The sequence below is a fragment of the Tauraco erythrolophus genome, chromosome W (genome assembly GCF_009769465.1).
Source record: "Tauraco erythrolophus isolate bTauEry1 chromosome W, bTauEry1.pri, whole genome shotgun sequence".
Taxonomy (NCBI): domain Eukaryota; kingdom Metazoa; phylum Chordata; class Aves; order Musophagiformes; family Musophagidae; genus Tauraco; species Tauraco erythrolophus.
Genome location: NC_141497.1, coordinates 27,327,518 through 27,352,763, shown reverse-complemented (window position 1 = coordinate 27,352,763; position 25,246 = coordinate 27,327,518).

The window sequence follows — 25,246 nt, the reverse complement described above, 5'->3', positions numbered from 1 at the left end:
CTCCTTTAAGAAAGGAGCGGCAGTAACAACATGGATGAACTGATCTGCACTCCCCCATTCCCTGTCCCCCTGCACCGCTGGGGGGAAGAGGTAGAGCCGGGAAGAAAAGGAAAGGGGAGTGGAGAGGTGTTGTTTTTAAGATCTGGCCTTGTTTTCTTTTTATCCTTTTAAGTAACTGGTTTTGCTTGTCTTTATTCTTTTAAGTAACTGTTAATATATTGTTTTGCTTTAAGAAAGCCGAGTCTGTTTTGCCCAGGACCATGGTTGGTGGGTGCTCCCTCTCTGTTCTTGTCTCGACCCTCAGTCCTTTTATTATATATTTCTCCTCTCCATTTCACTGGAGAAGGAGTGAGAGAGTGGTCGTGTGGAGTTTAGTTGCCGGATCAGCCTAAACCATGGCACATGTGTTTCTAGCTGTCAAATCTGCTTGCAAATATGGCAGACAAATGCTATAGTCATAAAAATAATTTGTGATTGAAAGATTTTAAAATATATCCTTTGTAGGAGTGAACCCAGAGTAACTTTACACCTCCTTTAGTTTGAAGGGATATTGACAGAAGGGGTGTTGTTCCAGAGGGACTCAAGGCAAAGAAAAGTCGAATTAAAATAATGGAGCTTTTCTACACAATGGATATGATAACCTGGGAAAGGCTGTATGCAAGTGAGGAGGAACTTGTCCCACAGCCTGGAGCTGTGCCCAAGTCCAGTCAAGAGCACAAGCCTCTGGTGAGCAGGAGGGGACCTGGTAGGGCAGTGGTTGGGGCACTCAGCTGGCAGAGGAGAACTGGGAAACTGTTTCTGGCTCTCTGGAACAGGAATGATGTCGCGGACTGCCTGTGTCTTCTTCCAATGGGTCGCAACCAAACGGCTGTTGCGACCACAACGTATTCCACAATCAGAAGGCTCTTCTAAACTCACTGCTATCTTAGTCCAACAGAGAGCTCCAACTCTCACTCTCTAGGGGGCTCCTGCCACTCCAAACTCCAGGAGGGAAATGCCCCACTCCCTCTTGGGAGTGCCCCACCTTTAAGCCTCCATGGGTCACGTGATCTCCGGCCAATCAACATGACTCAGCACCTGTCTTGATGAGGCACAGGTGCTTCTCATGTAGCAGCCAGGAAACTTCCCCGACAATTCCCCCTTTTCTTTTAAAAAAAAAAAATTGCTTCGCAGCCTTTAGGGGTTTCCAACGTTTCAATTCCATTTTCCGTCGCCGTTTGTAAGTCATTCTCATTTTTTGTCGTAACGTGACGGCGGGTATATCCATTGATCCGGCGACGACGGATACATCCACCTTGGCTGCTGTGGCTGCTTTTTCTGTTGATCAACCTGTGGCTGCCATAACGCTCCCGCAAAAGTTTTGTCCAAACCATTATGCATCTGCATAGACTTTCTCATTCTTTTATTTCTCAGCCAGCCGTTAGTGTAAACCTCTGAATTGCATTGCCTAGCAATATGGCCTATTTTCCCGCACCTGTAACATCTCTGTTTTCCATATTTATGGCAATTAACCGAGCCATTAACTTTTCCGGTATTTATTGTCCGCCTTTGACCCTTTCGTCCTGGGCATTCCAATTTTATATGTCCCAGGTTTCCACATCTATAACACTTCTGCTTCCTAACACGCAGGGAACCCGGAAGGGCTAGTGCCACGGGGAACGCACTAGGCCCTCCCCTCATTTCTGTTATAGATGATTCTTTATTGTTAACTGGTACCCCCAGAGCTTTAGCCAGGTCCCAGTCCCTGGCCTCTATTGCTTTTGTTCTAACCTCGTCCCAGAAGCGAACTGGGTCATGAGGCTGAACTGTTACTGTAGTCGCTCCCAAGGGGTCTGATTCCAATAAACAGGCGCATTCTGGCGACTTTCTCCTTGGTCTAGGTACGGTTGGTAACTTCCCAGCAGAACTATCACTTGCTTCAAAGGTTTCTCCTGCAGTCTCTCTTGCTGCAGGATGGGTCATGGCCTGCTGAGAGGTTTCTCCTGCAGTCTCTCTTGCTGCAGGATGGGTCATGGCCTGCTGAGAGGTTTCTCCTGCAGTCTCTCTTGCTGCAGGATGGGTCATGGCCTGCTGAGAGGTTTCTCCTGCAGTCTCTCTTGCTGCAGGATGGGTCATGGCCTGCTGCAGCGTTTCCACTACAGCTGCTAACTGCTGGGATATACCTTGCAGTATTGTCATAACTTGCTGTAGTATTATTGGCTGCACCAAACGTACCTGGGCCGGATAACCAGATACCGCGGGATATGAAGTTGCCAAGGGTGGGGCCAATTGCTCAAATGGTGGAGCCGTAGGCATAATAATGGGGGAAGGGGGGGCTGTTGGGGCAAAGGGTGGGGGACATTTTAACACCTCCTGCAGGGTGGGGCAAAGTCCCTGCACAGTCCCCGCAACTTCCTTGATCTCCTTGAACAGTGAAGATAAACCCAATTCACTGTCCATGCTGTCTGAGGCCAGTCCTCCCTCAGACAGTTCGTCGTCTTCCTCAAAACCTTTGCCCATTGATACATAATCTGTTGCTTGAATTATATTATCCAACGCCCCCCATGTACGCAACAGGTCGGTTTTGGTTGAGTCCTTATTCTCAAAGACTACTTCACAAAGCAACTTATCCCCCAACTTCTTCCATAGCTCAAGGCTAAAGGACGTATTGAGACTCACTAGGTCTTCACGCTCCGCCGCCCAGTTAAGTAAATTATATAGATCCTTGCTTCTTATATTGGCCCCCGCAGCCATTATCGCAGATTCAAGAAATGCAAAAGTCTGGCCTTCCTTTACAGAGTTCTGTCTCATGTCCATTCCCAGCGGCTCACCTTGTTCCAGGTGTCTAGGTCCAAACTGGTCAATCCGCAGCTCCTGCTGCTCTCAAGCTTCGCTGGGTTTTATCTCCACCGCAGTTCACCCTGCGGTCCAGGCAGTTCGCGTTTCGACGAATCACATCGGGGTCACCAGATGTCACGGACTGCCTGTGTCTTCTTCCAATGGGTCGCAACCAAACGGCTGTTGCGACCACAACGTATTCCACAATCAGAAGGCTCTTCTAAACTCACTGCTATCTTAGTCCAACAGAGAGCTCCAACTCTCACTCTCTAGGGGCTCCTGCCACTCCAAACTCCAGGAGGGAAATGCCCCACTCCCTCTTGGGAGTGCCCCACCTTTAAGCCTCCATGGGTCACGTGATCTCCAGCCAATCAACGTGACTCAGCACCTGTCTTGATGAGGCACAGGTGCTTCTCATGTAGCAGCCAGGAAACTTCCCCGACAGAATAAAACCTACATCAGTCTTTTACTGAGATTTCAACAAGCAACTCCTGACCATCTCAATAGGAGTATGAAAATGTGAGCAAAATATCCTGGGGAAGTATCACAACTTTTCTGCCATATTGTGGCTAAGAGATTTAATAGCCTGACTCTATACAAGTCGTCTTTGCCACAAATCCTTTATCTGGTTTCTCATTTCTTGCGATCACATCTTTTAGTGTTAGCAAAACTGCTAGCAGCTGTGAAGAAAATTCATCTACACAAGGTAGATAAACAGGCACTTCTTTATTCCAACGCTGGGGGACACGAGGGATAGCTCCATCCAAGTGTGTCCATCCTAGCATCAAAATCCGTAGGTTTTTATACACTTATTTTGTTGAGTCATCGTTACGTAAGTTCTTTTACATAAAATTGCATATTATTCTCGCTCTTAAATTTGACCTTTAAAATGATTGGTTTTGCTAGTTACATCACCTTATCAATATTCCTACCCTATAACAGTCATTGGTTAATTCTACTTATTTTTACTGAATATAATCCTTGATATTCAAATCAAGATGGGAAGGGGTAACAAACGGGGGTTTCAAGCAGTAACTGGTGTCCATGACCACTTCATTTGTTTCTTAATCCAATAAAAGAACTCCCAGTGGTTAGCTGGTGAGAACTCCATGGTTCTCTTGCTTAAAACAATACACATAGAAATCCAGCAGCTGGCCTGTGAGGTCTTTATGGTCTTTGGTTTAAAGCAATACATAAAAAGATCCAGTAATTTTCTAGTGAGGTCTCTATAGTTAATTATTAAACTTAATCCTAACTTACACAATTTGCTTTTCAGTTTTCTATCTAACTTTTTACTTGATTAAATCTTGATTATTTTGTCAAAGTTTTGTAACATTTGGAACATTGTAGTCTCTCATGCATTAGGTCCAGACTTCTAGAAATTGATTTATTTCATTCTAACTAGTTCCTGTTTGGATAAATGACACGATTCTTCCTTTGGCTTTTTCTTTCTGCTTCTTAGAAATGTTTTGAAATACATATATACATACAAATATATATGACAATCCTGCTAGTAATTATTATACTCCAAGAATAGAAATTTAATACAGTAAATACCTGGGTAGAAACAGAAATCAGTTCTCAATGATTTATGTTATGAGTGAAAAATGCCTGCTAAATCAGAAGTCCACCAGAGCTGAGAGGAAATCTAAGACTAGATATCTACTTTGCATGTGGTTTTAATTATTATAAGAACCAAAACTTTGAATCTCAGCACCTCTGTACTTTTGGAAAGATAAGATCCAGATCTGTCCACTGCAAAGCCCTCTGCAATGCTATACCATTGGCAAGGAATATATATACTCGTGGTTTGTACTAACTACCTCTGCATTTCCAGTCTATGTGGTGTGCACTCAGAGTGCTGAGCTTCACTTTAAGTTGCAGATTTAAAAAAAACCAGAAAAGCTAAAAGTAAAGTTGAACCAAAATTATCGAGGCCAGCTGATTTCATATAAACCACATGAAACTGAGAATTTTCCCTGGTTTTCACAGAGAATCACAGATCTATCCATGCTCACTTAGAAAGGCTGCAGACCATCAGTGAATTAAAGAACAAATCTGTGCAGCGTGTGCTGTGTGTACTGAAACTTGAACTCAGGAGAGCAGGACAATGGAGATGGAAACACTGCTGCACATGCACCATACTCCTTGTTAGACAGGACTTGGGAATGTAGCAGGTGCTGCACCAGGGCTTTTGTCTTAATTACCAAAAGGGTGATCCTGAGAATGACATTAACATCCTGTTTAGGATGGCTTTGGGTCTTGTTTTGGTTTAACCTAGCCAGCAACTAAATGCCACATGCTCACCCTCCCCCACTCCCAGGGAATGGGGAAGAGAATTAAAAGGGAAAAGAGATACTCACAGATGAAGATAAGAACAATTTAATAAAAATAATAATATAAAATTAAAAGTAATAATGATAAAATAATAATATATGAATATATATAATGAAAATAATATATACAAACAAGTGACGCACAGTACAATTGCTCACCACTCAGTGACCTGCGGGAGACAATGAGGAGACCTGACACAATCAATGTGATCAAACAAGTGAACCTATCTTTATTTACATTCAGCGTGTTTTATAACCTTGCAAGCAAATAGCCCGCCTCTTAGTGTGATTGGTTGTACCGAAGGAAGCAGCGTCACTATAGTGTAGTGTCCATTTTCAGTTCCGAATCCGGGGGTTGTCCACGTCTCTGCAGCTCTTCCGCATTCCAGCATACGTCATCAAGAAAGGCTGGATTGTTCACCTGTCTGTTAACCCTTAGATGTCCTCCGACAGTGACCAAGGCCTGTCCCGTCCCAGCAAATGATCCCGAAACAGATAAGTCCCGACATCAAAATCTCAGAAGAATGACAGGCCCAAAAAGAGAGCGAGAGAAAGAGAGAGGACTCCAAAAGACGGAGAGTCGGACAGAGATCTTCTTCCAGGTCCACTCTCATATATATGAGATGCTGTATGGAGTCCTACTCGATGAATCGCAGAGGCTACTGAAGGAGAAGGTGAATCGAGTCAGTTTGCAGAGGTAAAAGCCATCCAACTGGCTTTAGACATCGCTGAATGAGAAAAGTGGCCAATGCTCTATCTCTATACCGACTCATGGATGGTAGCAAAAGCCCTGTGGGGATGGCTACGGCAATGGAAGCAGAGCAACTGGCAACACAGAGGTAAACCCATCTGGGCTGCCCCATTGTGGAAAGACATTGCTGCTCGAGGAGAGAAGCTGGTTGTAAAAGTACGTCATGTAGATGCTCATGTACCCAAGAGTCAGGCCACTGAAGAACATCAAAACAATCAACAGGTGGATCAGGCCACTAAGATTAAAGTGTCTAAGGTGGATCTGGACTGGCAACATAAAGGTGAAAAATTTCTAGCTTGTTGGGCCCATGATGCCTCAGGCCATCAAGGAAGGGACGCCACATACAAATGGGCTCGCGATCGAGGGGTGGACCTAACTATGGACACTATTGCAGAGGTGATCCATGAATGTGAAACGTGCTGCAATCAAGCAAGCCAAGCGGTTGAAACCTCTTTGGTATGGAGGGCGTTGGTTGAAATATCAGTATGGAGAGGCTTGACAAATTGACTATGTCACACTTCCACAAACTCGCAGTGGCAAGCGTTACGTGCTTACAATGGTGGAAGCAACCACTGGATGGCTGGAAACCTATGCTGTGCCCCATGCCACCGCCCGGAACACTATCTTGGGCCTTGAAAAGCAAGTCTTGTGGCGGCATGGCACCCCAGAAAGAATTGAGTCAGACAACGGGACTCATTTCCGTAACAATCTTATAGACACCTGGGCCAAAGAGCATGGCATTGAGTGGATATGTCACATCCCCTATCATGCACCAGCTTCTGGGAAGATTGAACGATATAATGGATTGCTAAAAACCACACTGAAAGCAATGGGTGGTGGAACCTTCAAACATTGGGATACATATTTAGCAAAAGCCACCTGGTTAGTCAACACTAGAGGATCTGCCAATCGAGCTGGTCCTGCCCAATCAGAACTTCTACGTACTGTAGAAGGAGATAAAGTCCCTGTAGTGCATATGAGGAATATACTGAGGAAGACAGTTTGGATTATTCCTGCCTCAGGTAAAGGTAAACCCATTTGTGGGATTGCTTTTGCTCAGGGACCTGAGTGCACTTGGTGGGTGATGCAGAAGGACGGGGAAGTCCGATGTGTACCTCAAAGGGATTTGATGTTGGGTGAAAATAGATGATAAAATGAATTGAATTGTGTGATATTAATTGCTGAATAACCCTGTCCCTCCATACCATCATTGCTATGGTTGTCACATTGTACTAATGCCATTATATTAAGAATCATCCAGGTTAATGAAGAATGAACTTCGTCAGAATCCAAACATCCAGCAACTTCTTCGAGATCAACATCTTCAACCTGCAGACGGCGGCTGGATACACCAACTACGAGCTCCAGATGCCACACACAACAAAGACTACATGTCATACGTTCTATCGACTGAGTGAATTCCACATCATCTTTCCTGCCCTGAGAGCCTGCTGTAACAGATGAAGACACATTTTGGAGGGATGACCCATGGCTAAGGGAATAGTATATATGTAAGGTTTGAGCATGACGTGCATGGTATGGAATAAGGGGTGGATACTGTCCTAGTTTTAGCTGGGACAGAGTTTTTAACAGCTAGAAGAGCTCCATGTTTTGGTTTTACTCAGAGGCTCGCTCTGAGAAGAATGTTGATAGCAAGCTGATGTTTGTGGATGGAAGTGAAACTCCAAGGACTTCTCAGTGTGCCGGAGTGCAGAAACACGATGGGATAAGGGGGGAGCATAGCTGGGACAAGGGGGACACGATTCCCCTTGTGATTTGTGGTGGAACTTAAGACTGAGGGCCAAACTGGCCAATTAGTATTCCATATCATGCAGCGTCATGCCCAGTATAAAAGTGAGGGGCAGCCGGGAAGAAGGGCTTTTGCGCTTTGGCTCTTTTGCCCTCTGGCTCTTTTGCGCTTGCTGCGCTGTTGCTCTGTTGTTTTTCTTTCCTTTCTCTCTCTCTCTCTCTGCCCCTCTCTATTTCGGGGCCTTGCGTTCGTCCGGGATTGCAGCTTCGGGACGAGACGGGCTTCGCATACGAGGGGGTGGTGAGCACCTACACTGTATTAAATCATCTGTATTAAATCATTCTTATCTCAACCCACGGGTTTCCCGTTTATCCTTTAATTCTCTCCCTCATTCCTGGGGGTGGGGGAGGGGGAGTGATTGGCTGTGTGTGTGTGGGGGGGGTTTCAACCTAACCCACGACAGTGTGGAAACCATAGCACAAATCTGGCCTGTAAAGTCAGCATCAATAACTCCTGGGTGTACAAAGATCGCTTGAGTGGTGACACTAGATCTTCCCACCAGCAATGCACTCAGTCCCTGTCCTAGGGGCCCAAATGCATTCAAGGGAACCTTATAAACACGACAGGATTCTAAGATGACTGTTGCTGCGGTGTGCACATCCACTCCAATTGATCCCTGGGTGCTGGCTCTAAGCTGGCTGAGTAGGCCTGTGTCGGTGCCATGCCCTGGGGAAGTATTTGTGTCTGAGAGCACATCCCCTTTGCGCTCCTGGTCGAGTTTCTCAAGCGTGTCAAGGGTCGACCATTGGCATGATACATAGATTGACAGTGTTTTGCAAAATGACCTGGCCTATCGCATCTCTCACAGTGAGCAGCTTCCCTGTTCTCCTTCTTCTTCTTTTGTCTAATCTGTTTCTGCTTGCTCTCAACCTTAGGTTGCCTTTTTAGTCCACGATCAGAATTTAATTGAATAGGCTGCAGAACTGCAGCCAAAGCAGACTTAGGATTCTCAGATCCCACTTTGGAACAGGCTTCAACCACGTCTGTTAGTGTGGGTTCCCCTGGCAAAGCATCTATGATCTTTCTACACTCATCATTGGCATTATCTCTTGCTAGTTGTCTGCACAACAGCTGCCGCAAGGTCTCATCTTTGACCTGCTTCTCGAGGGCGGCAGCAATCTTTTCCACGAAAGATAAAAAATGCTCTTTCTGCCCCTGAGTTATTTTCACATATCGTGTTTTAGGAGCAGCCATGTCCATGCCTTTTAATAGGGCTCCCATACCAATCTTCTGAGCCTGCTCAAGGACCTGAGGATGCCAGGTAGCTCGAAGATCAGGATCAGAAAAGGCATTAGCTCCCATAAGAGCATCTAATGGAACCCCATGTCTAGGATCAGTTGGAGGCAATTGCATATTCCCAGCCGCAGCTTTCTCAGCCATCCTTCTCCAATTGGCCTCAAAAACTGAATATTGTACAGGTTGAAATAATACCTGACCTAAATGCTTAATATCAAATGGAGGGAGCAGCCCAGTATTCAGCACTCTAATAATCTGCATGACTTCAGGAGACCCTAGCCCATATTGTGCCACTTTGGATTGCAAATCTTGGACCACTTTCCAAGCAATAACTTCATGTGTGTCAGACTGACCTGAGTTAGGAAGAGCTTTCTGTACAGGAAAGGCTTGGATGATACCCTCTGTGGGTTCACTACCACCTTGATCTACCTGCACAGCACTTTGAGGCACTATAATAACCCGCTCAGGTTCCTTTTCATCTTTAGGCATGCTGACTTTCTCTATTAAATCCCAGTCCCCAACCTCCAGAGCCCGCCTCTTGACCGATTCCCAAAACTGCTTTGAATTTTTTGGACGCACAGTCACACTACATTCGGGAAGCGTCCAAGGACGGTTGTAGGCCAGCTGTGTTACTGGTTGCCAATGTCTGACCACCGCCACAGTTTCCCGCAGTGTAGTAAGCGAGTCCGCAGTAACACTGCTTGCATCGTCGGGCCTCACGGATGAGGAGGGCTGGCAGGGCACAGGCGCCGGGCCAGCGGGCGGTGTAGCGGCAGAGGCTGTGGACGGTTGCGGAGCTACGCACGGCAATGCAGCTTGGGGGGCTGCGGCTTGCGGCGGCATCACTGTCCGTGCAGGCGCCACCGTCGGGGGGGCTGCCGGTGCTGCCCTCGGCGCCTGTCGCACCGCCTCCATCAGCACCACTAATTGCTGTAGTATTTCCCGCAAAAGCGCCGTACGCTGGTGTGCCGAGAAATCCGCCACCGGCGTCTGCGCCGTTTGCGCCGGGAAATGCGCGGATGCTGGTGCGGGACACAAAGGCGCCGGAGCCGACGCCGCCGTGATACCTCCTGCCCCTCCCGGTTGCGGTAGAACCCCGGCTGCCGTGCCTGACTGCGGCAATGGCAGAGCCGTAGGAAGGACAGATCCCGCTGCAGTAACTGAAGCAGCCGGCTGTACGGGCGGCCGTAGTGCGGAGGAGGAGGGGGAGGCCGCTGGGGCGGAGGGTGGGGGACGCTCCAATGCTTTGCTTTGACCGGTTAGTTTTGCTAACTGTTCCACTGGTGAGGGGTACTCAGGCGGAACGTAATCCCGCGGGGAGGGGTAGGACCTCCGCGCAGTCCCCGCGAGTCTCTCAGTGCCCGAGGGCAGCGGAGACACGGCGGGTACGCTGCCTGTGCTGTCCGGGGTCAGTGATCCCTCAAATAACTCATCGTCCCCTTCAGAGCCTTCACCTGCAGATTCGTCAGAGCCCGGTAATTCTTTTCCTTCTCTTCCTGCTGTCCACTTCCGCATTATACCGTATAGCGACCACCACGTACGTAGCAGGTCGAGTACACTCTTATCTCCAAACACGGTCTCATGAAATAACTTATCCCCTAACAGTTCCCAAGCTTCTGGGTTAAGGGCAGTGTTTGAATCAGCTACAAACTCATGTTCTGCTGCCCAATTTAGCAATTCACAGAGAGCTTCATCACTTATGTCAGCTCTCGCGATCGTTATCACATTTTTGAAGGCAGAAAAAATCGTGCTTTCTTTCACGGAGCTTTGCCCCATCTTCTCAGTCTAGAGTTTTGTCCCCGGAGCCTCGGAGGGAGCACGTACCTTCTAAATTCAGTTGCGGTTGTATCACGTCGGGGTCACCAAATGTCGCCGTCGTGCCGGGGACGGAGAGAAGAACGACACAGAATTCAGGTGCAGGAGAAAATGCCAACGCCAACAGCAGCAGCAGCAGCAGCAGTATCGGCAGCGGCAGCAGCAGCATCAGCCATTTATTAATTACAAATCCGTATATATATATAACATAGTTCACAAGGATGGCCAAGGCAATTGGTCGCTTGACCATCCACCTCCCAGAGTGATTGGCTAAATGCTACAACACCCATTTCAAGACAACTTTCCCAGTGTGCCATAAACAAGACTGCATAACAAGCTACAGGTGCAAGATAAAGTCTTAGTTTACAAAAACCTCAAACTGTTTCTCAGCTAGCCTGCATGGGAAAAAGAACTTTCACAGGATGCTGCAGTAGCTGGAAAATTTCTGCTTCTAGCCTTTTAGTATCCACATCAGTACACTTACATAGATAAGGATGCTTAGTCCTTATATGTAAAAGGTTTCAGAACTTTATTTCTGAGAGGCAAATGTCAGTGGAGAGTGATCATATAAGGATCACACTCTCACATATAAGGATCATATAATATCATCATGAGGACCAAAATGAACTTCACAAATGTTATCCAAGACTAAAGGGATTTCATTTTCTCTGCAGATTTATGAGGGGTTCGGTTGCCAGAGCGGCCTAACCCACGACAGTTGTAAAGTAGGTATGTTTATTGCAGCGCTGGGTGCACGGGGGATCGCTCCACTGCAAACATGCACACTCGCCATAGCAGTTTTCTTGTATTTATGCAGACATACTCATAACCCCCTCCCCAAAAGGGCAGTCTCTTCCAGGAGATCATTTTCATAGCCCCCGCCTCAGGCTCCACCTCAGGCTCCTCCTCGACATGCCTCCTGGTGGTCGTGGGCAGGGGTCTTCAGGATGAAGGCCATAGGTCTTCCTCACTGTGTATTTTTCACTTCTTCCCTAGAATTCCTCTTTTGGCTGAGCTTGCAGAGCCAAACCGGTTCCCAGCCTGGCCTGTCCTTGAGTGGACATCTGGTTGTCTCCTACTTGTTATTGTTTGAAGACAAATGTTAGTTCTTGTCAGTCCTTATCTCTCCTCTTTGTCTTTCCTTTCTCCCTACGGGTCACGAGTTACAACCTTGCTAGCATTTATTTTGTCTCTCTTACTGGCTTTCTTTTCGGGTAGTTAGCATTTCAAAGCAGGGATTAGTATTTGATAACTTCTAACATTTCACAGAGCTAATATATTCTTATGTAGTCTTATGCCTATTCTTATATCTATCCATAGAAATAATAGCTAATATAGTTTTATATGGTCTTATGCCTACTCCTATACCTATCCCCCTATCAGGGCCATTACAAAAACATCGTCTCTTTGATTAGTTGTGAGAACCAGAGCTAGAGTATGCTTTTGGATAGTGATATGGGACTTAGTATTACCCATTCAAGATGATGACTCTTTAGATACACTAACTGACACCAGTCCTTGTTGCTGCTTTTAACCTCTGGGGAGATATTAACCATGTTATGCCTTAGTCAGAAGTACCAGATCCACCAGGAAACTCAGCATTTATCTGTGCAGTATTTAGATGGCTGAACTATTCACTAATTGCTCAGAATCAAGAGCCTGACTAAGCTCACCCACTCACTGTCTCAGCCCTAGCTCATCAAATCTGTGTAACACAAACGTCCCTGTCCTTTGTCTCAACCAGGTGCTATTGGAGCCTTTCAAGATTCAAGTCCCCACACATACCTCTTCCAATTAAACACATAATCAGTAAGAGTTAACAATTGTTCTGATACAACATTTCACATGAAGATGATAAGAGGGCTGGAGCACCTTTCCTATGAGGACAGGCTGAAAGAGTTGGGGCTGTTCAGCCTGGAGAAGAGGAGGCTCCGGGGTGACCTTATAGCGGTCTTCCAGTACCTCAAGGGGGCCTACAGGAAAGATGGGGAGAGGCTGTTCAAGAGGGCCAGTTGTGATAGGACAAGGGGTAATGGTTTTAAAATAGAGGGAGGTAGATTCAGGTTGGATATTAGGAAAAAGTTTTTTACCATGAGAGTTGTAGAACACTGGAACAGGTTGCCCAGAGAGGTGGTGGATGCTCCATCCCTGGAGACGTTCAAGGCCCGGTTGGATGAGGCCCTGAGCAACCTGATCTAGTTGGAGATATCCCTGTTCCTTGCAGGGGGGTTGGACTAGATGACCTTTGAAGGTCCCTTCCAGCCCTAACGATTCTATGATTCTATGATTCTATGATTTTTATAACCTGTATTATGTATTAACCAAACTAACTAGCTAGCCCCTGCATAGTAGTAAACCCATCATAGATTCATAGATTTCTAGGTTGGAAAAGACCTTAGAGATCATCGAGTCCAACCGTCCCTAATCCCCATTAAACCGTATCGCTAAGTAGATCATCACCACCACCAGTAGATCAGACTCAACCACCTCCCTGGGCAGCCTATTCCAGTGGCTGACAACCCTTTCAGAGAAGAAATACTTCCTAACATCCAACCTGAATCTGCCCTGACTAAGCTTATATCCATTTCCTCTTGTTCTATCACCCGTCACTAATGTAAAGAGCCCTTCCCCTACCTCCCCACCATCCCTTCTCAAGTATTTGTAGGCTGTAATCAGGTCTCCCCTCAGCCTCCTCTTCTCCAGGCTAAACAGCCCCAACTCCCTTAGCCGCTCCTCATAAGTTTTATTTTCCAGCCCCTTGACCAGTTTAGTCGCCCTTCTTTGGACTCGCTCCAGGAGCTCAATATCTCTCTTAAAGCGAGGGGACCAAAACTGGACACAATATTCCAGGTGAGGCCTCACCAGTGCCGAGTACAGGGGCAGAATCACTTCCCTATTCCTGCTGGTTACACTGTTCTTGATACACGCCAGTACCCCATTGGCCTTTTTGGCCACCTGGGCACACTGCTGGCTCATATCAAGCCGGTAGTCAACCAACACCCCCAGGTCCTTCTCCACCAGGCAGCTCTCCAGCCACTCTTCCCCGAGCCTATAGCGATGCTTGGGGTTTTTATACCCCAAGTGAAGGACTCTGCACTTGGCCTTATTAAAGCTCATGCCATTGGCCTCAGCCCAACGATCCAGTCTGTTCAAATCCCTCTGAAGGGCCTCCCTACCCTCGAGCAGATCGACACAGCCTCCCAACTTGGTGTCGTCCGCAAATTTACTGAGGGCGCATTCAATCCCCTCATCCAGGTCATTGATAAAGATGTTAAACAGAACTGGACCCAGCACTGAGCCCTGGGGAACCCCACTGGTGACCGGCCTCCAGCCGGATTTAGCCCCATTTACCACCACTCTTTGGGCCCGGCCATCCAGCCAGTTTTTAACCCAAAGGAGGGTGTGCCTATCCAGGCCAGCAGTTATCAGTTTCTCACCAGAACACTATGAGAAACTGTATCAAAGGCTTTACTGAGGTCAAGGAAAACTACATCCACAGCCCTTCCCTCGTCAACCAGGCAGGGTCACCTGTCATAGAAGGTGATCAGGTTTGATTGGCAAGACCCTGCCTTTCATAAACCCATGTTGACTGGACCTGATCACCCGGTTAACCTGTATGTGCTCATTAATAGCACTCAAGATAACCTGTTCCATGACTTTGCCCGTCACCGAGGTCAGACTGACAGGCCTGTAGTTCCCCGGATCCTCCTTCCGCCCTTTTTTGTAAATGGGGGTAACATCCGCCAGCCTCCAGTCCAGCGGAACTTCCCCAGTGAGCCAAGACTGCCCAAAGATAATGGACAGGGGTTTGGCAATGACATCCGCCAGCTCTCTCAGGACTCTCGGGTGGATACCATCAGGCCCCATAGACTTGTGGGCATCCAGCCGAAGTAGCAGATCCTTGACCCGTTCCTCTTGGATCACAGGAGCTTCGATTTGCTCTCCCTCCCTGCTCTCAGACACCATAGGCCAGCTCACCTGGGAACTACTAACCTTATTATTAAAGACTGAGGCAAAGAAGGCATTAAGGACCTCAGCCTTGTCCTCATCCCTAGTGACTAACGTACCCCCTGAGTCCAGTAGGGGACTGGAGGTGATCTTTAGCCCTCCTTTTGTTATTAATGTATTTATAGAAGGACTTTTGTTGTCCCTTACGGAGCAGGCTAGTCTAAGTTCCAGTTGGGCTTTTGCCCCCCTGATTATCTCCCTACATGCCCTAACTTCATCCCTGTATTGATTCCTGGATGCCTGCCCATTCTTCCAAGACTTATAGACATCCCTTTTTCTTTTGAGATGTTCCCAAATCTCCTTTGTCATCCAAGCTGGTTTTCTACCCCGGCGGCTCGATTTCCGGCACACAGGGACAGCTCGCTCCTGTGCCTCCAGAATTTCCTTTTTGAGTAGTAACCATCCCTCCTGCGCCCCCTTACCCTTGAGAGCTGTCTCCCATTGGACTTTATTAACCAGACTTCTAAACAGCCCAAAGTCAGCTCTCCCAAAGTCCAGCTTGGCCGTTTTAGTGTTCCCCCTCCTAACTGCCCCTAGAATTGAGAATTCTATTATCTCGTGGTCACTATGCCCCAGGCGTCCTCCAACCTTCACATCTCCCACAAGACCTTCTCTGTTCACAAACAGCAGGTCTAGGGGAGCACCTTCTCTAGTCGGTTCACTGACCAGTTGTGATAGGAAGTTGTCCTCCACACTCTGCAGGAATCGCCTAGACTGTTTCCTGACTGCCATGTTATACTTCCAACAGACATCAGGTAGGTTAAAGTCACCCATAAGGACAAGGGCTAGTGAGCGCGAGACTTCCCCAGTTGTTTAAAGAATAGTTCATCAGCCTCACTGTCCTGATAGGGTGGCCTGTAGCAGATTCCCACTACAATATCCGCCTTCATAGGCTCCCCTTTGATTTTCACCCACAGACATTCTACCAAGTCATCCCCAACATTTAACTCTAAGCAGTTTAGACCTTCCCTTACATACAGGGCAACCCCGCCACCCCTCCTACCTCTCCTATCCCTCCTGAAGAGCTTGTAGCCATCCATGGTAGCGCTCCAATTATACGAGTCATCCCACCATGTTTCAGTGATGGCAACTATGTCATAATCATCAATCATAAGCCATCAGTCCTGTCCAAACCACTCTCCTGTTCTCAGCTGTCTCGAACAAGAATGAATGAAGTTTGTATGACACCTTTCCTTGACAAAGCACTTAATTCAGTATCTCTTCCCTATGTGGCTTCTGAGATTGGGAGAATGGCTCAGTTACACTCAGTAGTTTGTGTCCATTTTAGGAGGCATCCTCACACAACAGCAGCTCTTCCTACCCTTTGTAGCCAGAGTTTCAAATAGCATTGTTTTTCTCAAATGGGCATAGTTTCTTGGATCCCAAATCATCATTGTTTTGTTTTGTTTTGTTTTCTCTCTTCTGTCTTTTTGTATATCTGCAAATCTCCAGTGAAGCTAAGATTACCTTCTAGCAACCCAAGCATTCTGTTTTTTCAGGGTTTTGTTGACTAGAGTGAAGGTATGGGAAAACTCATACTTCCTTGATAATGTTCTATAATAGAAGCAGTAAATAATAATGACAAACAAATATAAGTTTAATATTCTATGATTTTGGTACGGTTTTCCACCAAACCAAATGAAAGATAACAGGGACTAGTGATTACCTTGTCTAAATAGGGAATTCCTTGCTTGAAAGTCCTGCTCTGCAAACATAAGCAACCTTTTTCAGATATTATAATGTCAAGATTTGGATGTCTAGTAATAATAGCTGTGATATGCATGATCACATCTTTAGTTACATTGCCTTTTATGGTGGAAACAATCATCTGTGGCATGGCTATGTTATTTAGCTTTTTCCAAGAGATATAAACACATCTACAGTGACTCCACTTTTCATGTACCACCACCAGTCTGGTCTCATTTCCAGCTGTAACTCTGGCAGTCAGAATCCATATTTCATTTGAGATTTTTTTTTAAGCTGATTGATACATATATGAAATCTTTCTTAGGATTTTGTTCTACTGGTATTGTCAAATGCTCTATCAAGCGCTTTTGCAATAGCCAGATGTCTCCCAGGATTGCATTCAAACAACAAATCATAAATCTGCAGAGAAAATGAAATCCCTTTAGTCTTGGATAACATTTGTGAAGTTCATTTTGGTCCTCATGATGATATTATATGATCCTTATATGTGAGAGTGTGATCCTTATATGATCACTCTCCACTGACATTTGCCTCTCAGAAATAAAGTTCTGAAACCTTTTACATATAAGGACTAAGCATCCTTATCTATGTAAGTGTACTGATGTGGATACTAAAAGGCTAGAAGCAGAAATTTTCCAGCTACTGCAGCATCCTGTGAAAGTTCTTTTTCCCATGCAGGCTAGCTGAGAAACAGTTTGAGGTTTTTGTAAACTAAGACTTTATCTTGCACCTGTAGCTTGTTATGCAGTCTTGTTTATGGCACACTGGGAAAGTTGTCTTGAAATGGGTGTTGTAGCATTTAGCCAATCACTCTGGGAGGTGGATGGTCAAGCGACCAATTGCCTTGGCCATCCTTGTGAACCATGTTATATATATATACGGATTTGTAATTAATAAATGGCTGATGCTGCTGCTGCCGCTGCCGATACTGCTGCTGCTGCTGCTGCTGTTGGCGTTGGCATTTTCTCCTGCACCTGAATTCTGTGTCGTTCTTCTCTCCGTCCCCGGCACGACGGCGACATTTGGTGACCCCGACGTGATACAACCGCAACTGAATTTAGAAGGTACGTGCTCCCTCCGAGGCTCCGGGGACAAAACTCTAGACTGAGAAGATGGGGCAAAGCTCCGTGAAAGAAAGCACGATTTTTTCTGCCTTCAAAAATGTGATAACGATCGCGAGAGCTGACATAAGTGATGAAGCTCTCTGTGAATTGCTAAATTGGGCAGCAGAACATGAGTTTGTAGCTGATCCAAACACTGCCCTTAACCCAGAAGCTTGGGAACTGTTAGGGGATAAGTTATTTCATGAGACCGTGTTTGGAGATAAGAGTGTACTCGACCTGCTACGTACGTGGTGGTCGCTATACGGTATAATGCGGAAGTGGACAGCAGGAAGAGAAGGAAAAGAATTACCGGGCTCTGACGAATCTGCGGGTGAAGGCTCTGAAGGGGACGATGAGTTATTTGAGGGATCACTGACCCCGGACAGCACAGGCAGCGTACCCGCCGTGTCTCCGCTGCCCTCGGGCACTGAGAGACTCGCGGGGACTGCGCGGAGGTCCTACCCCTCCCCGCGGGATTACGTTCCGCCTGAGTACCCCTCACCAGTGGAACAGTTAGCAAAACTAACCGGTCAAAGCAAAGCGTTGGAGCGTCCCCCACCCTCCGCCCCAGCGGCCTCCCCCTCCTCCTCCGCACTACGGCCGCCCGTACAGCCGGCTGCTTCAGTTACTGCAGCGGGATCTGTCCTTCCTACGGCTCTGCCATTGTCGCAGCCAGGCACGGCAGCCGGGGTTCTACCGCAACCGGGAGGGGCAGGAGGTATCACGGCGGCGTCGGCTCCGGCGCCTTTGTGTCCCGCACCAGCATCCGCGCATTTCCCGGCGCAAACGGCGCAGACGCCGGTGGCGGATTTCTCGGCACACCAGCGTACGGCGCTTTTGCGGGAAATACTACAGCAATTAGTGGTGCTGACGGAGGCGGTGCGACAGGCGTCGAGGGCAGCACCGGCAGCCCCCCCGACGGCGGCGGCGGCCCCGGACGCGACGCCGAGCGCGGCGCCGGCAGCCCCCCCGACGGCGGCGCCTGCACGGACAGTGATGCCGCCGCAAGCCGCAGCCCCCCAAGCTGCATTGCCGTGCGTGGCTCCGCAACCGTCCACAGCCTCCGCCGCTACACCGCCCGCTGGCCCGGCGCCTGTGCCCTGCCAGCCTTCCTCATCCGTGAGGCCCGACGATGCAAGCAGTGTTACTGCGGACTCGCTTACTACACTGCGGGAAACTGTGGCGGTGGTCAGACATCGGTGTGATAAATGAGTGAGTCCCAAACAGAACTCCAATTAAAGTTTACAATTTATTATGCGAATAAAAGCAAGCAAACAGCGCTGGGTGCGCCGGGAGTCTCCGCTCCACCAAGACGCACACCCGCTGTGGCAGTTTTTCTTGTATTTATACAGACACACTCATAGCCCCCCCAAAAAGGTCAGTTTTTTCCCATGAGATCATTTCTATAGTCCCCGCCTCAGGATCCGCCTCAGGCTCCTCCTCGACACGCCTCCTGGTGGTCGTGGGCCTGGGTCTTCAGGATGAAGGCCGGAGGTCTTCCTCACGTGGGCAGGGGTCTTCAGGATGAAGGCCGTAGGTCTTCCTCACTGTGCACTTTTCACCTCTTCTTTAAAATTCCCGATTTGGCTGCGTTTGCAGAGCCAAACCGGTTCCAGCCTGGCCTGTCTTTGAGTGGACATCTGGTTATCTCTTACCTATTACTGCCTGAAGACAAATGTTAGTTCTTGTTAGTCCTTATCTTGCCCACATAGGCTAGTTTTTGTCTCCCTTCATCCCTACAGATGTGTGGGTCATGAGTTACGACTTTGCTGGCATTTGTCTTATCTCTCTCACCAATGTGATAAATGAGTGAGTCCCAAACAGAACTCCAATCAAAGTTTACAATTTATTAAGCGAATAAAAGCAAGCAAACAGCGCTGGGTGCGCCGGGAGTCTCCGCTCCACCAAGACGCACACCTGCCGTGGCAGTTTTTCTTGTATTTATACAAACATACTCATAGCCCGCCCAAAAAGGTCAGTTTTTTCCCATGAGATCATTTCTATAGTCCCCGCCTCAGGATCCGCCTCAGGCTCCTCCTCGACACGCCTCCTGGTGGTCGTGGGCCTGGGTCTTCAGGATGAAGGCCGGAGGTCTTCCTCACATGGGCAGGGGTCTTCAGGATGAAGGCCGTAGGTCTTCCTCACTGTGCACTTTTCACCTCTTTCCTAAAATTCCCGATTTGGCTGCGTTTGCAGAGCCAAACCGGTTCCAGCCTGGTCTGTCCTTGAGTGGACATCTGGTTGTCTCTTACCTATCACTATCTGAAGACAAATGTTAGTTCTTGTTAGTCCTTATCTTGCCCGCATGGGCTAGTTTTTGTCTCCCTTCCTCCCTACAGATGTGTGGGTCATGAGTTACAACTTTGCTGGCATCTGTCTTATCTCTCTCACCAACCTCCTCCCTGGGCAGCCAGCAGGGACTGGGACTTCACAACTTAATCAAGGCAAGCAATAATTCATACAGCAGTTAATGTAGCAGTTAGTATTGAACATTTAAACAATAACTTGTTAGTATTTAAAAGCAAGCAATAACTAATATATACCCTCTTATGTGATTTTGTCTATTTCTATATTCCCTCTGTCAGCCCCCCCTTTTTATTAAATCAAGTAAATTCTTTTACTTGCATAAGTTTCCTGATTGATATAACACTTTGTGCACTGAAAATACACACACCAAACCCATATGTACAGCAGTGTCAGTAGCAATATTAAAGCAGCTGCAGCTATTAACAGTATTGTCACAGGATATTTTAAATGACTGAAAAATCCTGGAGCTGAAGGTGACCACCTGCAGAGAGCTTCCCAGCATCTATGCTCTCCATCCTTTTCTACTTTTCACCATTTCCTTTTATTTCGTTTTGCATCACGATGAACTGCCACCAGAGCTCTTTGTTCTGCAGTGCCAGAGCATCCTGTGTATCACTCTGGTGGTCGACAGCATCACGAGGAATTTCGCAGGTTTGTGTTTTTGCATTTCACAGAGATCTTAAACTAAGATAATCACTTCTCTTGAATAGGCACACCCCGCTCCTTACCACCATATTGACACGAATCAAATGAACATATTTCACAATCCCCCATTTTCTTTTTTGATGGTATTGATTCGTGTTTTTGTTTCCAATTGTGTCAGCACTTGCTGAACGGGTATCAGTTCCTGATCTTCCCTTGTTTTCATTACTAGCAGGGAATGAGTTTTTCTTTTATGTGATTCCGAATTAACAGGTACTGCAGATATCTGCATTCCCTGTATAGCCGAATGTACTAGCCTAATGACACAAGGTATCAAACATGGAATTATTAACAATCCTCTGAATGTTCCTAGTATAACTATTCCAATTTTGGTTAGCCAATCACCATTCATGAAATTTAAAAAAAAAATCCTCCTAACTCTCTTAGATTGATTCCATTCCAAGTTTGAACTGGGACATGAGCTACCTTTTTTCATTTCCTTTATAAGTTCATCTATAACTTTTCCTTCGTCATCAATTGCCAAACAACAATTACTAAGATTAAATTTTCCGCATACACCTCCCTCTTGTGCCAACAAATAGTCCAAGGCTAGGCGATTCTGATACAAAGCCGTTCTCATTTTGGTTTGTTGTTTAGCAATTAATCCAAGTGCATCCCCAGTTTTGTTTACTATTATCTCCAGCACTGCTTGTAATCTTATTATCCTATTCAGCATATATATTGGAGTTCTGTAACCCCAAGACCCATCCTCTGCCCAGGTAGCCGGTCCATAATAGGAAATAATTCTTTCAGGTGGCCATTCATTATCTTTCCAATTCCCAATTTGTAATTCTCGTTTTTGGCGCTTTTCTCTTAACTCAGTAGCTTCTGCATATACCTGCACTCCCAACCGCTCTCCCTGACTCATGGGTAACAGAAAGAAACCGGGTCTTATAGTTCCCAATATGCAGGATCCTGTCCAATTTTTTGGCAAATATGCATAGGCTAGTTTGCCACAAATCCAATAATGTCCTTCAGGAGTTTTCCACACGTTTGGTATATTTGTCTCATCAGTCCAATTTCTAAATCTCCTATTCATCTTTAGTGGGTTTCCCCACTTGTCCCACTTATTTCTTGTTTCATTCCATAAGTATCCCCCTTCACATTCCAGGTTACCTACTTGCCTTCCACCATCTTTCAAATTTTGCCAACAACTCTTTCCAATTATACCTGTTTGGAGTATCCATTGTTGCTTTCTGTTACCTTCTGTAATAATGTTTTCAGTCTTCCATATTCGGGGATCACTTATGTTACTTTCCATAGCTTCCCATGGCCACCTATCACCTTGATTTGTTCCACCACAAACATAGCAATTAGTTACATTTAATGATTTAACAATATTCTCAGCAAGATTTACAAATAAAATTTTTTAGTTATTGTGGGAATTTCATATTTTACTCCTTTCTCCATTTCATGATAGAAGGAGTTGAATAATAATCTGTGCTGTATTGATTCCCTTGTCTTTTCTTTAATTATTATGTGTAAAAACAGTTCCCAGATCTTCCCCAGGTCCATAAATTAACAGTCCAATTTTTTACGTCCTGGTCTTTCCATTGTTTTGGATTTATAATAGTTAGGTTAACTGGATTACAAGAATGGTCTGTACAATTGGAGATAACCGTCCCTTTTTAATTTTTGCTTTTAATTGAGTCCCCTTACATTGTTGGGGCCATCCCCATGGGGAGCTGTACTCCAACAGGCACAAGTTTAACCTGCGCCCCCACAATAGTAATAGCTCCTGGCAAGATAATCCCAATTGTTGATATAACAATTAGAAGGTGGAGATGTCTTAGGTCTGGGACATATATATTTTTCACTTTGATTGCAATATTTTCTCCATCCCATGTTACCACAATTACTATACGGGTCATCATCAATAGCATCACAGGTGTCAAAAGTTATCAATACTGGAGTATTCAAATCAGTTATTACCTTACTTGTTCCAATTAGTCTGCCTTCTTTTGAATTTGTCGTTACTCCCATCCAATATTGATAAGGGAGTTCCTTTGGATCATAGCATACAGTTCTGTTTTCTTCTTTGCAGCTTCCTATTTTCTGAGTTTTGCATTCATAAACAGTATGATATACCAAGATTTGGGAGTTTACCCGTCCCCTTCTGGTAGTGACCACACATTGGCTGTAATTGTTTGCTGCAGCCTGAGTCAGGAAACTCACCCCATATAGGATTAGAAGAGGTCCGGTAAGGGCCATAGTGGTCGGCGGTCACAACCCGAAGGGGTTGCAGCCCTTGGCAGACCTTCTAAGCCACACCACTGATTCCCTATCCGGTCTTGCCCTCTTCCTTAATCTCGAAGGGGTGGTCTTTTTCTGAGCACCTGCAGGGGTTACAAGGTTAGCTCTTTTAATTGGTATATTATACTTAGTTTTGTTGTCCTACTCCCTATTTATATTAAGGGAGTGGTAGCTCCACAGTGAATGTTCCGAAAAATTTGAACTATTATGTAAATATCAAACACGCAGAACACTTAACACTTACAAACAAACAACAGCATTTAAACAATGATCAGGCACAAGTGCCAACTCCTCTCCAGAGGCTTATAGGAATATTACCTCCTGCTAAACTTTATTGGAGTTACCGCTATGAAATTCCCACAGTAACTTAGCTTATATTTCTCCAGTGGAGGTCTCTTTAAGTTCATCAGATGGTTAGCTTAGTTCCTCCCAGTTCAGATGTTATTTTCCACTTCTTTACTGGACTCTTTACTCACTACGCGTGTCCATCCTTTTCAGCAGTTCTTACAGCTGTTTCTGTGGTTAATAAAACAAGAAAAGGTCCCTCCTAGAGGGAAGATAAGGTTTCTTCTTTCCACGTTTTCATCAAAACATTATCTCCCGGTTTTATTTGGTGAATTGCAAACTTTAAAGGCGGTGTTTGAGCTATCGTTCCAATTTCTCTTAACTCTTTTAATCTTTTTCCAATAATGATTATATATTTTTGGATATTATGATCCTCAATTACATTATTTCCCAAGGGCATTCCTTGGGAATAAGGCATACCATATAACATTTCATATGGTGATAATCCAGTTTCACTGTGTGGTTTTGTTCTTATATTCAAAAGTGCCAAAGCTAAGCACTTTGTCCAAGGCATTTGAGTTTCACTCATTAATTTAGCCAATTGTTGTTTTATTGTTTTGTTCATCCTTCCCACTTTTCCCGAATTTTGTGGATGCCATGGAGTGTGGTACTCCCATTGAATACTTAACGATTGACATAACAGTTTTATTATTTTAAAAGTGAAGTGTGTGCCTTGATCAGAATCGATGTACTGGATTATCCCATATTGAGGTATCAAGTGTTTTAACAAAATTTTTACCGCCATTTGTGCTGCAGCTCGTGCTACAGGGTAAGCTTCTACCCATTGTGTTAAATGATCTACTATTACTAATAAATATTTTGCTCTTCCCACCTTAGGCAGGTCAGTGAATTCAATCTGTATTCTCTCGAAAGGTCTGTAAGCTGTTTTTCTTTTTCCCGAAGCCACTTGCCGAAACACTTTCTTATTTATCTTTTTGCAAGTTACGCAGTTTTGTGCGATTTGCTTTGTTATTTCGTAAATCCCACTACAGCCGAATTGTTTAGGGCAGCGATCGCTCAACGCCTTCGCTCCCCGATGTGTTTCACAGCTCCGGGCTCGGCGGCCCCCGGCGCCGGCCGGGTCGAGCCGAACGGGCCCGGACCCGCTCCGCCCGCGCACGGGGAGGCGCGGCCGCCACAAAGCCGCCCCCGTCCCGTCACGCCGCCGGCGGCAATAGGGGCCCCGGGGCGGGCCGAGCGCGGCCGGCGCGCCGAGAAGGAAAATCCCCGCCGAGGGGCCGCGGCCGCCGGCAGGCCGGCCCGGGGGGGGCCGTGCGCCGCGCCGGGCCCCGCCGCTACCTCCGCGAGCGCAGCCGCGGGGCAGCCGGGCTCCCGCTCAAAGGGAAAATAATTTCTGGATCTTTCATCCAGAGAACAGCCCCAAAGGCATCTTTCAAATTTATTATGCAATATCAAGTATGTTTGGGGGGGTATATGACTCGGTAAAGCATAAGAATTTGTTGCCACAGGGAATTTAATGATTGTTCGCTGATCTACAGCTCTCAGGTCTTGCACCATTCTATATGACCCATCCGGTTTCTTTACGGGGAGGATGGGTTTATTATGAGGTGACATACATAGTTCCAAAGTTCATTTTTCTAAAAGTCCGTCAACTACGGGTTTTAACCCTTTTCGACCCTCCATGGGTATAGGGTATTGCTTGATTCTAATCGGGCGATGTAGATTTATTATGTAAATGCTTACGGGGTCCATTTCTACTTTTCTAATTCCTTTTTCTTTATATTTTGGCCCCTGTATCTATTAAAATAGAACCTCTTCCTTATGGGGACCTACTGTTAATTTTATCAAGGGCTCTGTTGATGTTGAAGTCCCCAGAAAATACAGCCCCTGACACCCCTATTCTTCCCTAAACATTTTTTTATCTTGTTCTCGCTTACAGCAGTCTTTTTGAACATGTCCCTTCTTGTCACAGTAGTAACAAATGGGAACCGTGATTTTTTTTTTTTTTTCTAACGGGCTGCCCCCGGGGTATGTTTTCTAATTTTTACTTCCCCAGACAGGGCTTTATTCCTCTGACTTTCTCTCACTGCTGCTA